Source organism: Nicotiana attenuata, chromosome 6 (genome assembly GCF_001879085.1).
Source record: "Nicotiana attenuata strain UT chromosome 6, NIATTr2, whole genome shotgun sequence".
In the NCBI taxonomy this organism is placed as follows: Eukaryota; Viridiplantae; Streptophyta; class Magnoliopsida; order Solanales; family Solanaceae; genus Nicotiana; species Nicotiana attenuata.
The window spans coordinates 37,436,648-37,448,114 of NC_031994.1; positions in this window are offsets into that span (position 1 = coordinate 37,436,648).

The following is an 11,467-nucleotide window of genomic DNA, read 5'->3' on the forward strand; positions in this document are numbered from 1 at the left end:
GTTGAAGGTATTCTTCCTTTACTTTCTAATAAGTTTTTTTTTATCTCTAGATTCTTATTTTCATGAGTTGTCTTTGTAGGCCAACCTTATTGGCACGGAATTGATGGGAAGAATTTCCCTTTTAGAAAAGAAGGCTCGTGAATCTGATAAGACTATTCTCGAGGCTGAGAGGGTAGCTAAGGAAGCCCAGCTGGAAGCAACTAATTGGAAGGAACAGTTTAAAAATGCTCAAGAAACGATAAAAGAATTGCAAGAAAGCAACCGTAACCTGGAGCAGCAAAAATGGACTCTGACTTCCAAATTAGCGGGAGCCAAAGGCTTCTTTTAGTAAAGCCGAGAAGGATAAGGAGCGCCTTGAGTGTTCCTTTTCAGAGCAGTTATCAAAGTCAAGTGACGAAATCAGAGAACTTAAGGCACTCTTGAACAAGTAAGAAGAGTATGCAGGAGAGTTAGTACAAAACTTGACTCAAGCTCAAGCTGATTTGAAAATCTCCTCTGATAAGGTTCGTGCCTTAGAGAGTTCTCATGCCTCCCTTGAAGCTACCCTTGATTCCACTTTAGCTGAAAATCAAGTGTTAAAGAATGATCTTGCTATGTGGGAAAGGGATTATGAACTTCTTGAGGAGAAATTTAACATAGAGGTGAGTTGGGCTTTTCTAAACTCTCGTCATGATGCTTTAACTGAGGCCAGTCAAGAAAACTTTGATTTAGAATCGGAATTGGCCAAGGTTTTGAAAACCATTGAGATGACCCAACAACCACTTGACTTTCCTTCTCCGGCAGATGAAGCTCCCGTGGCTGAAGAATCTTTAAATGAAGAAGCCGCTGTTGTGACAGTTGAAGTTGAAAATCCTGCAATTCCAGCTCCAGAGGGTGAAACTTCTATGATTCAGTCTGAGGAAGCTGAAGCTTCCGCGACTCTTGCTCCCCTCGATGAATCTAACACTTCAATCCCAGCTGAAACCGCTCCTGTTGCTGTTTCTTCAGAAGTTACCGTTCCTGAAAGTGAAGCTGATATCACAACTTCTGATGTTCCAGCCCCTCAGTGACCAGTTTATGTTTTCAAACTTTATTTTTATTTAATTTGTTAATTGGTGGGTTTATCCCTTGGTCAGTTTTTAAGGGATTTTTTGGAAAAAGTCCCCAGTTATCATAATGGTGCACTTGTATAAACTTTTTTTTGTTGACTAAGTTTTTACTTAGTCTTTTTAACTATATCAAGAAGTTTATTAGTACTTCAATATGTTCTATTCTTGCCTTTTTCTAATCTATTTAGGACTTATAGAATAGTTTAGCATTTTTAAACTTTGAAAATGCTTTATGATTCTTCTCATGACTTATTAACATGAGGCTTATAAAAGAGGGCCCTTTTATATATTACGACACTTAATGAAGAAGACGTCTCAACTTCATAATGGTGTTACAATACGATGAAAAAAATAGGAACACACATGTTTTGTTTGGAATAACTTTGACAAGTTTTTGAATATTACATGTATTAAAATACATCTATAACTTTCTCGTAACTGTTTTTCTTGTAACAGATTTTTACAAAATAGGAAGGGTTTGAGAGGTGACTCCATTGTTCTCATGAGTTTGAGAGGTGACTTCATTGTTCTCATGAGTTTGAACACTATGATGAATGTTTGTATCTTCATTTGTTTTGATGGGAAAGAACACAATGATGAATGCTGAGGTTCCGTAACTTCTGCTCGACACTTGTCTCTTTGTTTTTTGATTTTCGTTTACATATCTGTTTTCCCGCACGTATCTGTGTACAATATGCAGTCCCCCAAGTGTTTGAGCGGTGAATTATGAAGCCTCGAGCACTTGTTTGTTTCTCTCAATTTGGTCCTTTTCCTGAAACAGAAAAACATACGGGACTCGGAGATGCGATTAGAGATGAAGAATGCCTAACCCGTGTGTATTTCCATCAGAATAATTGTAACCCTGGGCTGGGAATTTTAGAATATTCCATTTTGCCGTGCAGGTCGTGACTCATCATTTGGCACGNCATGCCTCTTAAAACAACTACGAGCTCAGAGGTAGTAACATTGAAATTATACCCACTGAATCTCGCTTTTAAACCTCTGTCATCATCTCGCGACTCTTGTCTGTTTCGGTCATTTCTGAACCTAGATGAAGAACCAGATTCCCTGTTCCTCGATTTTTGATCATATCGTTGATTATCCTCCTTTGACCGTGAGTCTTTTCTTGCAGGTCCCATATATGGATCGTATCTGTTTTTACCTGATCTTTTTTCGGTTTCTGACCTCCTGGAATTGCTCCTTTCTTCATGATGAAACTGAGGTACGGTATCTTCCTCAATTCGCAACTTCGTACTGTACCTGTTATAAACGTCATTCCACGTGGTTGCAGGGAACTCTCGAAGGCTTTCTTTAAGTCTTCTCGTGGCTTCTGAACTTTTATCATTTAAGTTGCTTGCAAAAGCTATTGCAGCCCAATTATCAGGTACACGGGGTAAAGTCATCCTTTCACGTTGGAATCTATCAACAAAATCTCTGAGCAACTCTGAGTCCCCTTGTTTAATTTTGGAAATGTCTTCCATTCTTTTTTCAACCTTTTGAGCTCCCGAGTGCGCTTTAATAAAAGAATCTGCAAGCTCAGCAAAAGAGTTTATAGAATTTTTAGGTAAAAGAGAATACCAGGTTAATGCACCCTTGGTGAGTGTTTCTCCAAATTTTTTGACCAACACGGATTCAATTTCTTGCTTGGTCAAATCGTTGCCTTTTACACTTGTAGTAAATGCAGTTACATGATCACGTGGGTCTGTTGTGCCATCATATTTCGAGATGTCAGGCATTTTGAACTTATTAGGGATTGGAAGGGGAGCAACACTTGGTTTCCAAGGTTGTTGCGAGTATTTATCCACATCCACTCCTTTGATTACAGGGGGAACTCCAGGGATTTGCTCGATGCGCTCATTTTGTTCCTTAAGCTATTTCTGCAAAGTTAGTACTAAATTTTGCAAATGAGAATTATTTGAATTACCTGGTTCTCTTTCCTGTCGTTCACTGGGGGTTCCTCCATTTCCAGAATTAACAAGGCCAGAACGAGGATTCTCCAATGTATTGTTATTAGGCGTAGGTGTGGGTGGTGCAACAGGTAATCGACTAACTAGAGCTTGAAGAGCTTTGCTAACCCGTGCATCAATTACTTTTTGTAAAGCTTCATCTGGCCCTTCAAAATGTTCAGATTGCTCTTGTTCATCAGCACGAGATTCAGGAGCAGGAGTACCTTCACGAGATTGACGTGGTGAATTTTGAGGGGAAGGAACCACGTTAATGTTTTGTAAATCTCCTTGATTCTGATGGATTTGATTTTCATCACCGTTATTGTTGTTGTTGTTGTTTGACATGATGATAACAACAGATAAAATGTAACTTAAAAAGAATAGATTATCAGATTCCCGATAACGGAACCAATTTGTTTAACCAAAAAACTGAATATTTGGTTAAAGCTAGAAATTAAGAGAGAAATCGGGTTACTGATAATCAAGAAATGAGAGACTTTGAGAACAACAATAAAGCAATGAATAAGTATATATTTCAGTATAATCTCAATGATATTTCGTGTCCTACAGATGTTAAGACCTTCCCCTTTTATAGTTAATTCTAGAAGAAAGTGTAATGCCTTTGTCTTAATGAGGCAATTATGAGCAATAAATGACATTAAAAGAAACGTTACTCCATCATTCCTATTAAATACAAATTCTCTCAACGTATTTGGCATTTAATGCTGAATTTGGACTCCTTTACGCTATCAGATTCATTTCTTCAATTCCTTCCGATCTTCGAGCATTAAATGACTCGAACAGGTACGAGTCCCATTTCATTTGAATAATAGCTCGTGCCTTTAAGTATCTTCTCTCCCGCATCTGTTGTTGCTCGTGCCTTCTGACTGATTACCACGCTTTGACTATTTGACCGGCACGTGTCATGACACGTCATCTTATATAAATTCAGTTTTTTCCCAATACACTCCCATGGTCTCCATGATTAAATACTGGTGATATAATAGGTTTACACATTGGTATTAGTAAATAGATATGTTGTTGAATTAAATTCAATTATAGAGGTGTAGGATTTTATTCACTAGGTCTTACAAGGTATAATTGATATTGTGTAATGATATAATTATTTTGTAAGAAAGTGAAATCCTTTGTTTGATATCCTGGATGACTAATGATTGGAGCGTTAGGCATATTGGTGCATAAAAATTTTCTCAAATTTTAGTTTATGTTTTCATGCCCTGCGTGATTGCTAGTCTTGGATTTTCGATGAAAAATTTTGTTCTCTGGTTGGAGGTTGTAATTAAGTGAAATATGACGATATTTTGTATGAGTTTTATATTATTGGCATGACTTTTAAGTTGTGGTCCATAATCTGCCATAAAATAATTTTATGAGCTACATGTATCTTCACTTGTAAATTGAGAATTTTGTGAGTAATAAATAGTTACCACTAAAGTGGTTTGTTTATTTGAACTCGTGAAAAATTCTTAATAAATTTGTACATGTGAAATTGTGTCTATTCATGGATTGAGCATTATGATTAATAAGTAGGATCCACAAAATGGTCTATTTATTTGAGTCATGAAAATCTGCTTAATGTACCATGTGAAAATTATCCTTGATAAATCCACATTAGTGGTGGAAGTTCCTAACTAGGAAAAGAGTTTTATCTTTGGGTACTAGTGAGACCAACTCCACCCATGAGAAGAGATATTGGGGTTTTCGCCGAACAGGAGAAAATATAATATCTTAGGTTCTTGTGTATTTAATAAAAGGATAATTTATTGCTCAAGAAGATATTGTGTATCCTAGAAATAGGAAGAACATAATATATGCCTTGAGCTCATATAAGAAGAATGGAAATCAATATCATATTTATTTTAATTCATGAAACTGCTTAAAACGGTTATTCTCTGAGTTTGGTTACAGGTTGGTGGTCACGAATTTGACGAACTCCGATTGACCTGAAACTTGGTAGGTTCATCGAAAACGATCTAGTGAGAAAAACTCACTGCTAAGCAGTGAATCATGCTGTTTTTTGGCATTTTGAGGTCGTTTAGATGGGTTTTCAAGCAGTTTATTAAATTGAATTTGTTATAAATATGAAAAATTATTCTTTATATATCGGCTATATTTGTGTTAAATCTGAAACATGATGGTTTAACTTGATATGATATATAGCAAGAATGCAAATCACATGGATTTAATCCTAAATACGCCAAAAATAATTTATTCGAATTTGGTCAAGTTTTTGGCGATCATAAATTTCACGATCTCCGAATGACCTGAAATTTGGTAGGATCATCGGAAATGATCAATTAAGAAGAATTCACTGCTAGCAGTGAGTCACATCGTATTTTGACAATTCGGGATCGTTTAGATGAGTTTTTTTGGAGGTTTGGCGGATTAAAATGTGATTAACATACGAAAAGTCATTCTTTCTATCATTTTATTTATGTCTAATCTGGAACATGATAACACATAATTTGACATGAATTGGTATATGATAAGAATGTAGGTCATATTTTAAATTCTTAAAAAATGCTTAATATGGTAATTTTCCAAATTTGGTCGCAATTTTTGGTGATTGTGATTTTAACGATCTTCGATTGATATGAAATTTGGTGCTTACCAGAAATAGCCCAATGAACAATACTCACTGCTATGCAGTGAAAAACGTTAATTTTAGCGTTTTAAGACTGTTTAAATGGGGTTTTGAGCATTTTTTTAATTATGGAACTTAATCCTCAGAGAAAAGTCCATGGTTGTGATAAAGTGGTGATAGGAATTAACCCCTATGATCTGCATTTTTTATTTATAGTGAGATAATAAATTTATGCGTTGACGTTAGGTCTTCCTCCATACCGGATAAATTTATTATGAACTCACTGGATATAGTTACTAGTTATTGATAACCTGTATTAGCTTTCCATCTGATTTTAAGGGTTGAATCAATTTTGTAACTAAAATACAATCATGATTAAGTGGTGATAGAAATATATTTCTATGGTCTTCCACTATTAATTTCAAGTGAGTGATAAATTTACGCGTTGACTTTAGGTCTTCCTCCATATCGGATAAATTTATTGTAAGCTCACTAGGTGAAATACTAGTAATTGATATCGTGTACTTACTCTCCATCTGAGTATACATGCTGGATCAATGGAACTAGAGCTATTAAAAATGATGTTCACTTGACTTAAATTAACAGTATACTCTCCATCTGAGTTGGGCCTGTTTTAATTATTAGAGTGAATAATCTGGCATTACATATGTATGTTGCATGAGTAGTTCTTTTCCCATCGAAATTGCTATTCAAGATGCATGATATATATGTGCAGTGTGTTTAAAATTTTTGTACTAAAAGGTTATATACAATTGACTGAAAATAATAGTATACTCTCCATCTGAGTTGGTTCTATTTATTTTTGGATTGTATAATTCTTGCATTATATAATATACTTTGCATGAATGATTCTTTTCCCATCGAAATTTATTATTCGAGATGCATGTATGTATATAAATATTGAATGCAGTCTGAATTTTAGTATTCAGTGTTTTGACTTATTATGATCTATTTAAAATTTTTATCTCAACTCCACAATGACTTTATGTAATTTGTCGTATTACTTGTTAAAATTTTCTTTTAGTGCTAAGACATTAATTTAAAGGATGCAATATATGTGCTTTTTGTTAGAAGGAATTTAATTCCGGTTTCTGGGCAAAATAAGAAATGGATATTTGTTTTATTTTTCGAATAACTCTGGAGTTATTGAGCTTGATAAACATTTTATCTATTGTGGTGCATGAATGCATGACCTTGTTATTGTATATTAATGTCTCTCCTGAATAGAACAATAATAGTCTACCTCATAAGAGAATATGTTCTTCAAAATTGAGTAAAACTTATCTGTGCACTTTTGAATAAGTCATATTAATATAGATAAGATTTCAAGTTGGTCAAGGATGGACCTTAAGGTTCATTGAAAGTAGAGGCATTACCAACTTTTAGATCCCGTTTGGAAGGAAATTTGACTAAAGGTTGTTTCCCTTCAAAAGAAAATAAAGCTAGTGATAAGCTAGAATGAATTCCTTCTGATTTGTATGGTTAAATGAGCATACTGGTGAGAGATAGTTTTGAGTATTTTTGTGACGTTCATAAATGATTACTCAAAATATTAATATATTTATTTGATGCACCGTAAGTCTTAATGAATTAAGTAAATCAAGATTTTAAGACTTGAAACGGAGAAGCACCAAGGAAATATATTAAGTTACTGCAATTTGATTGTAGTAGCAAGCACCTCTCTAAAGAGTTCTTTTGTTACTTATCAGAATAAGGGATTGCATCTCAATTGACTACACCGTAAACTCCATAATAGAGTGGTGTGGTAGAAAGAAGAAACAAGTCTCTTTTGGACATGGATAGATTAATGACGTGTTATTCAGATTGCCTTATTTGTTTTTGGAATATTTCCTAGAAATTGCAAATTGCATTCTAAATTTAGTTCCTTCTAAGTTAGTACCTGGGACATCTGTAGAACAGTGGACTGAATGTAAGCTCAGTCCGTGGCATGTTCAGATATAGGATTGTCCTGCATATGTGCTGAAAGGGAAAGCGGATATGTAAGTTGGAACTAAGAATGGAAGGTGCATGTTTATTGAATATCCAAAAATAAGGCAAATTGGCGTTCAAAAACATCAAAACCCACAAGTCGGAATTGACGTTCCATTGCATTTGAGTATTGGGAGAACGTTAATAGATAATAATATGCCTTTATCGAGCGGGAGTGATGTTTGAACAGTGAACACTATAGTAAGAAGTCACTAATATTTCAATGCCGTAAGGTAATGAAGGTAATATTAGTAGTACTTCGTCGTAGTGGGAGAATGCTAAAGAAAATCATAGTTCGGTGTACACTCTTGGGATAGTTTCAGTAACAGGATCCCTGAAGAGTTTAATACCAAACTAGATGGTTACGACAAAGCACTACTGGACAAATATTGCATCAGAAATAACTTGGCAAGATTCTTTAACAAAACCTTATTTGGTGAAGATGTTTAATAGTCATGTAAAAGAATGCCTGAGAAAGTTGTAGATGCATGTTTATGAGTCTAAGTGGGAGATTGTTGGGGCATATACTATTAACCATGCGTTTAGATATAGTATATTCTAACAATTGTCATGGCTAAAAGTCTAAGTGGGAGATTGTTGGGATATATACTATTAACCATGGATTTGGTTTAGATATAGTATTTATTATGATAATATTGTTCATTCAATTTTAATAAAGATTTAATAGATCATATATTAGTCGGTGTCCTTTGCTTATATAGTAGATGATTTAGTGTATAGAGTTTAGCTTATACACGGAAGATTAAATCATCGGTTCTTATAAGTATAAAGTTTGAGTTCACAATCTAATGATGGAATTGGAAAAACCATCAGGAATGATTGTAGCACAAGATTAAATATAATTTATCTTGATTATGGAAATGGTTTAATTCCAACTTCTTGTGCTAGTACATTTTGTATGTATTGAACGGACCAAGTAGAGATAAGTATTTTATACTGACTTAATAAAATAAACTCTCTAGCCATTAAATGTACTTATACTCTTAATCTTGATATAATTATTATTAGTTGTGTATATTATTATTGTTTTGATTTATTAAAAGGCGAGATTCTTTCGTGGGTCAATATGCCTGGTAAATTGGATAATAATAATGTACATTGGCGAAGTAATAGTTAGTTGATGGAATCCATGTCTCGGTTTAGAGATTGATGATACACCTTTATGAAAGCTTATAAGTTTTCATGTGTAAACTCGGCCGGTGGATTTTGTATCCGACACATGAAATAAGTTAAGCGAAAGTCTAAAGGAAATAATCAATAAATTAAATCGTCAGTAATTTAATTTAATTGATTAGTATCTGAATCTTAACATGGGGAGTTAAATAAGATTTAATGGATGAATTTCAAAATTGAATAAGGAGTGCAATTACGAATTTTTAGTGGAATAATTCATAATTAATTATGGTGGATATTAATTTGGAAAATTATAAATTAATTCCATAATTGGAAGCCTTGTTAATTAAATTCTGTGGTCCCTGCTGTGCCTAAATAATAGAAAATAAAGGAATCCTTTTTCTGGTGGAAAAGAAAACCCAACAGGTTTTGGAAAAGGGTCTTAACCCTTAAAACTTGTGCTATAAATACATAAGGTTTTCCACCTAGAAAGAGGAGCACATGGTGGCCGAATTTCAGCCCATTTTCCTTAGAAATTTCGCCCACACGAAATTACTATTTCCGGGTACTATTTGGGTAACACAGTAGAAGACCGTGGAACGTTCGGAGATCGTGATCGTGTGGGGTGTGGAGAATTCATTGAGTTAGTGTAGAATTGGAGGCTCACGTGATAAAGGAGTTTGCTCACGCTTCAAGAGGTAACCCGTGAAATCCCCTTTATGCTAGTTGTCTAGATTACATGTGATTTTGATACTGGGATTGCTTCCGCTGCATATATTAATCCATCAATACCGACATAACTTATACTGGTATAAATCATAGTCCAACCAAACGACCCCATAGTGTTTAAATTTTGGATCCTCCACTGTCCATATCCATGTCAAATTCCAGTAGGTTTATCATTGAGTGCTTAATTACAGATCAATATCACCACGTAAGTCACATAATTTTAGTTCTTATAAGTTGAATGCCCTCAGATGAGATTTATGGGGTTTGTACAGATAACTTGACAGTTGCTTAGCATATAGTACATGATATATGATGAATTCGGCTAGAAGATGCTAATTCGAACGCCACAATCCAAAGGGGTGAATAACCCAAATTTGAAAATTTATAAGGTTACAAATTTGTAAGCAAATAGGAACAACAAGACAGTTAAATCTCTAGACGAAGATTTTTTCCCATTCAATAATAACAAATTCAGTGTAGTCCTACAAGTGGGACTTGAGGAGGTTAATATGTCCTATTTTGTGGAGGTAAAAATATTATTTTCGATAGACCATCGGCTCAATAAAAACATAGTCAATATATGTCAGTGATCAATGCGAGAGCTAGAAGTCTTTTGTTTTTTTGGTAGGAGAGGCTGTTTCCCCATTCCTTCCCGTTGTATTTTCTTCCTGGCATTGTCTAAATTTTTGTGACCAATTTATTTATATCTATATCTATATTATCATAAAAGTGAGAAGCCCTTAGTTAAAATTTAAATTACTTAAATGCCCTTTTAAATATCCTAAATATTCTTACTTATAGATATTTTTTTTTTAAAAAAAAACCTCATCTGAAAAGGTGCCTCAAAAAGGTGCCTTTTCTTTCTAAAATCCGTGTCATCTAAGAAATGACTTTGGCTTTTTAAAAACAAAACAAAGGAAAAAACTGAAAAATGCTGAAAATTTGATAAAAGCATAAATGTGGTATATGACCGAACAGAGGACGTGCCACTTCACCTTCTTAATTTCCAAATTTCATATTTCCCAAAGTTTTTGAAACGGCACAAACATGCCTCTAAGGACCAATAATGAAGGCTAAATTTATTTGCAAGTCTGAGTATTATTTTAACCAAAAAAATAATGGTTCTACAAAATTAAGGTATTATTTGAGGCTTAAAAGTTTTGAAAATCATATTGTTTCCAACATGATAAATGACATAGAGATCCAAAATTAAGGATGAATAACTTTTTGTAGAAAACGAAGTCAACAAGCATGTGTGTAGTAATATCTTCAATTTAGATTTTTCTTTTCTTCTTTTCGCTCCTTGATCTTTTGACTTTTTTCTCTTAAAAATACGGAGATAAGAAAGTAAATAAATGGAGGAGTTCATCACGCATCAAATATTTTTTCAATCGGTAAGTTAATATCCTCCCTATACAACGGTGCAAATTCTTCTCTCTCTTTTTGCATGTTAGTAATCTTTGTATTATTATTAGTATTATTTTTTGTTTCGTGACAATAAACTCTTATTTTCTTGTGCCTCACATATATATTGGTTTGATTAGTATCAATTACCATAATATTAAGTTTTTGGTTTAGTTTCTTTTGTTTATTTTGGAGATTAAAAAAGAGAAACTATAATGATTTATGTCGGGTATTTGTTTTTTATGCATTTGTTAAAGATTAAAATTATCATTTTGTATTAAATATATTTACGAATGAAATATACAAATTATAAAAAGGCAATATGAAAAAGTTACAAACTTTAGAAAGATATGCTGATCAACTTTCATCGTTTTTTATGGATAAAGGCATGATAAAATACCTTAATTAATAGTATGTTGTATATTTTTATTATGAAATTCTTACTACAAGAGAGTTTTTGAAACTATGTTTATTTATTATTCTACAAACGAAATGTACTTTATTAAAATATAAAGTTAAGTTATTACGAAGAGAGGAACTGCATGTATTGT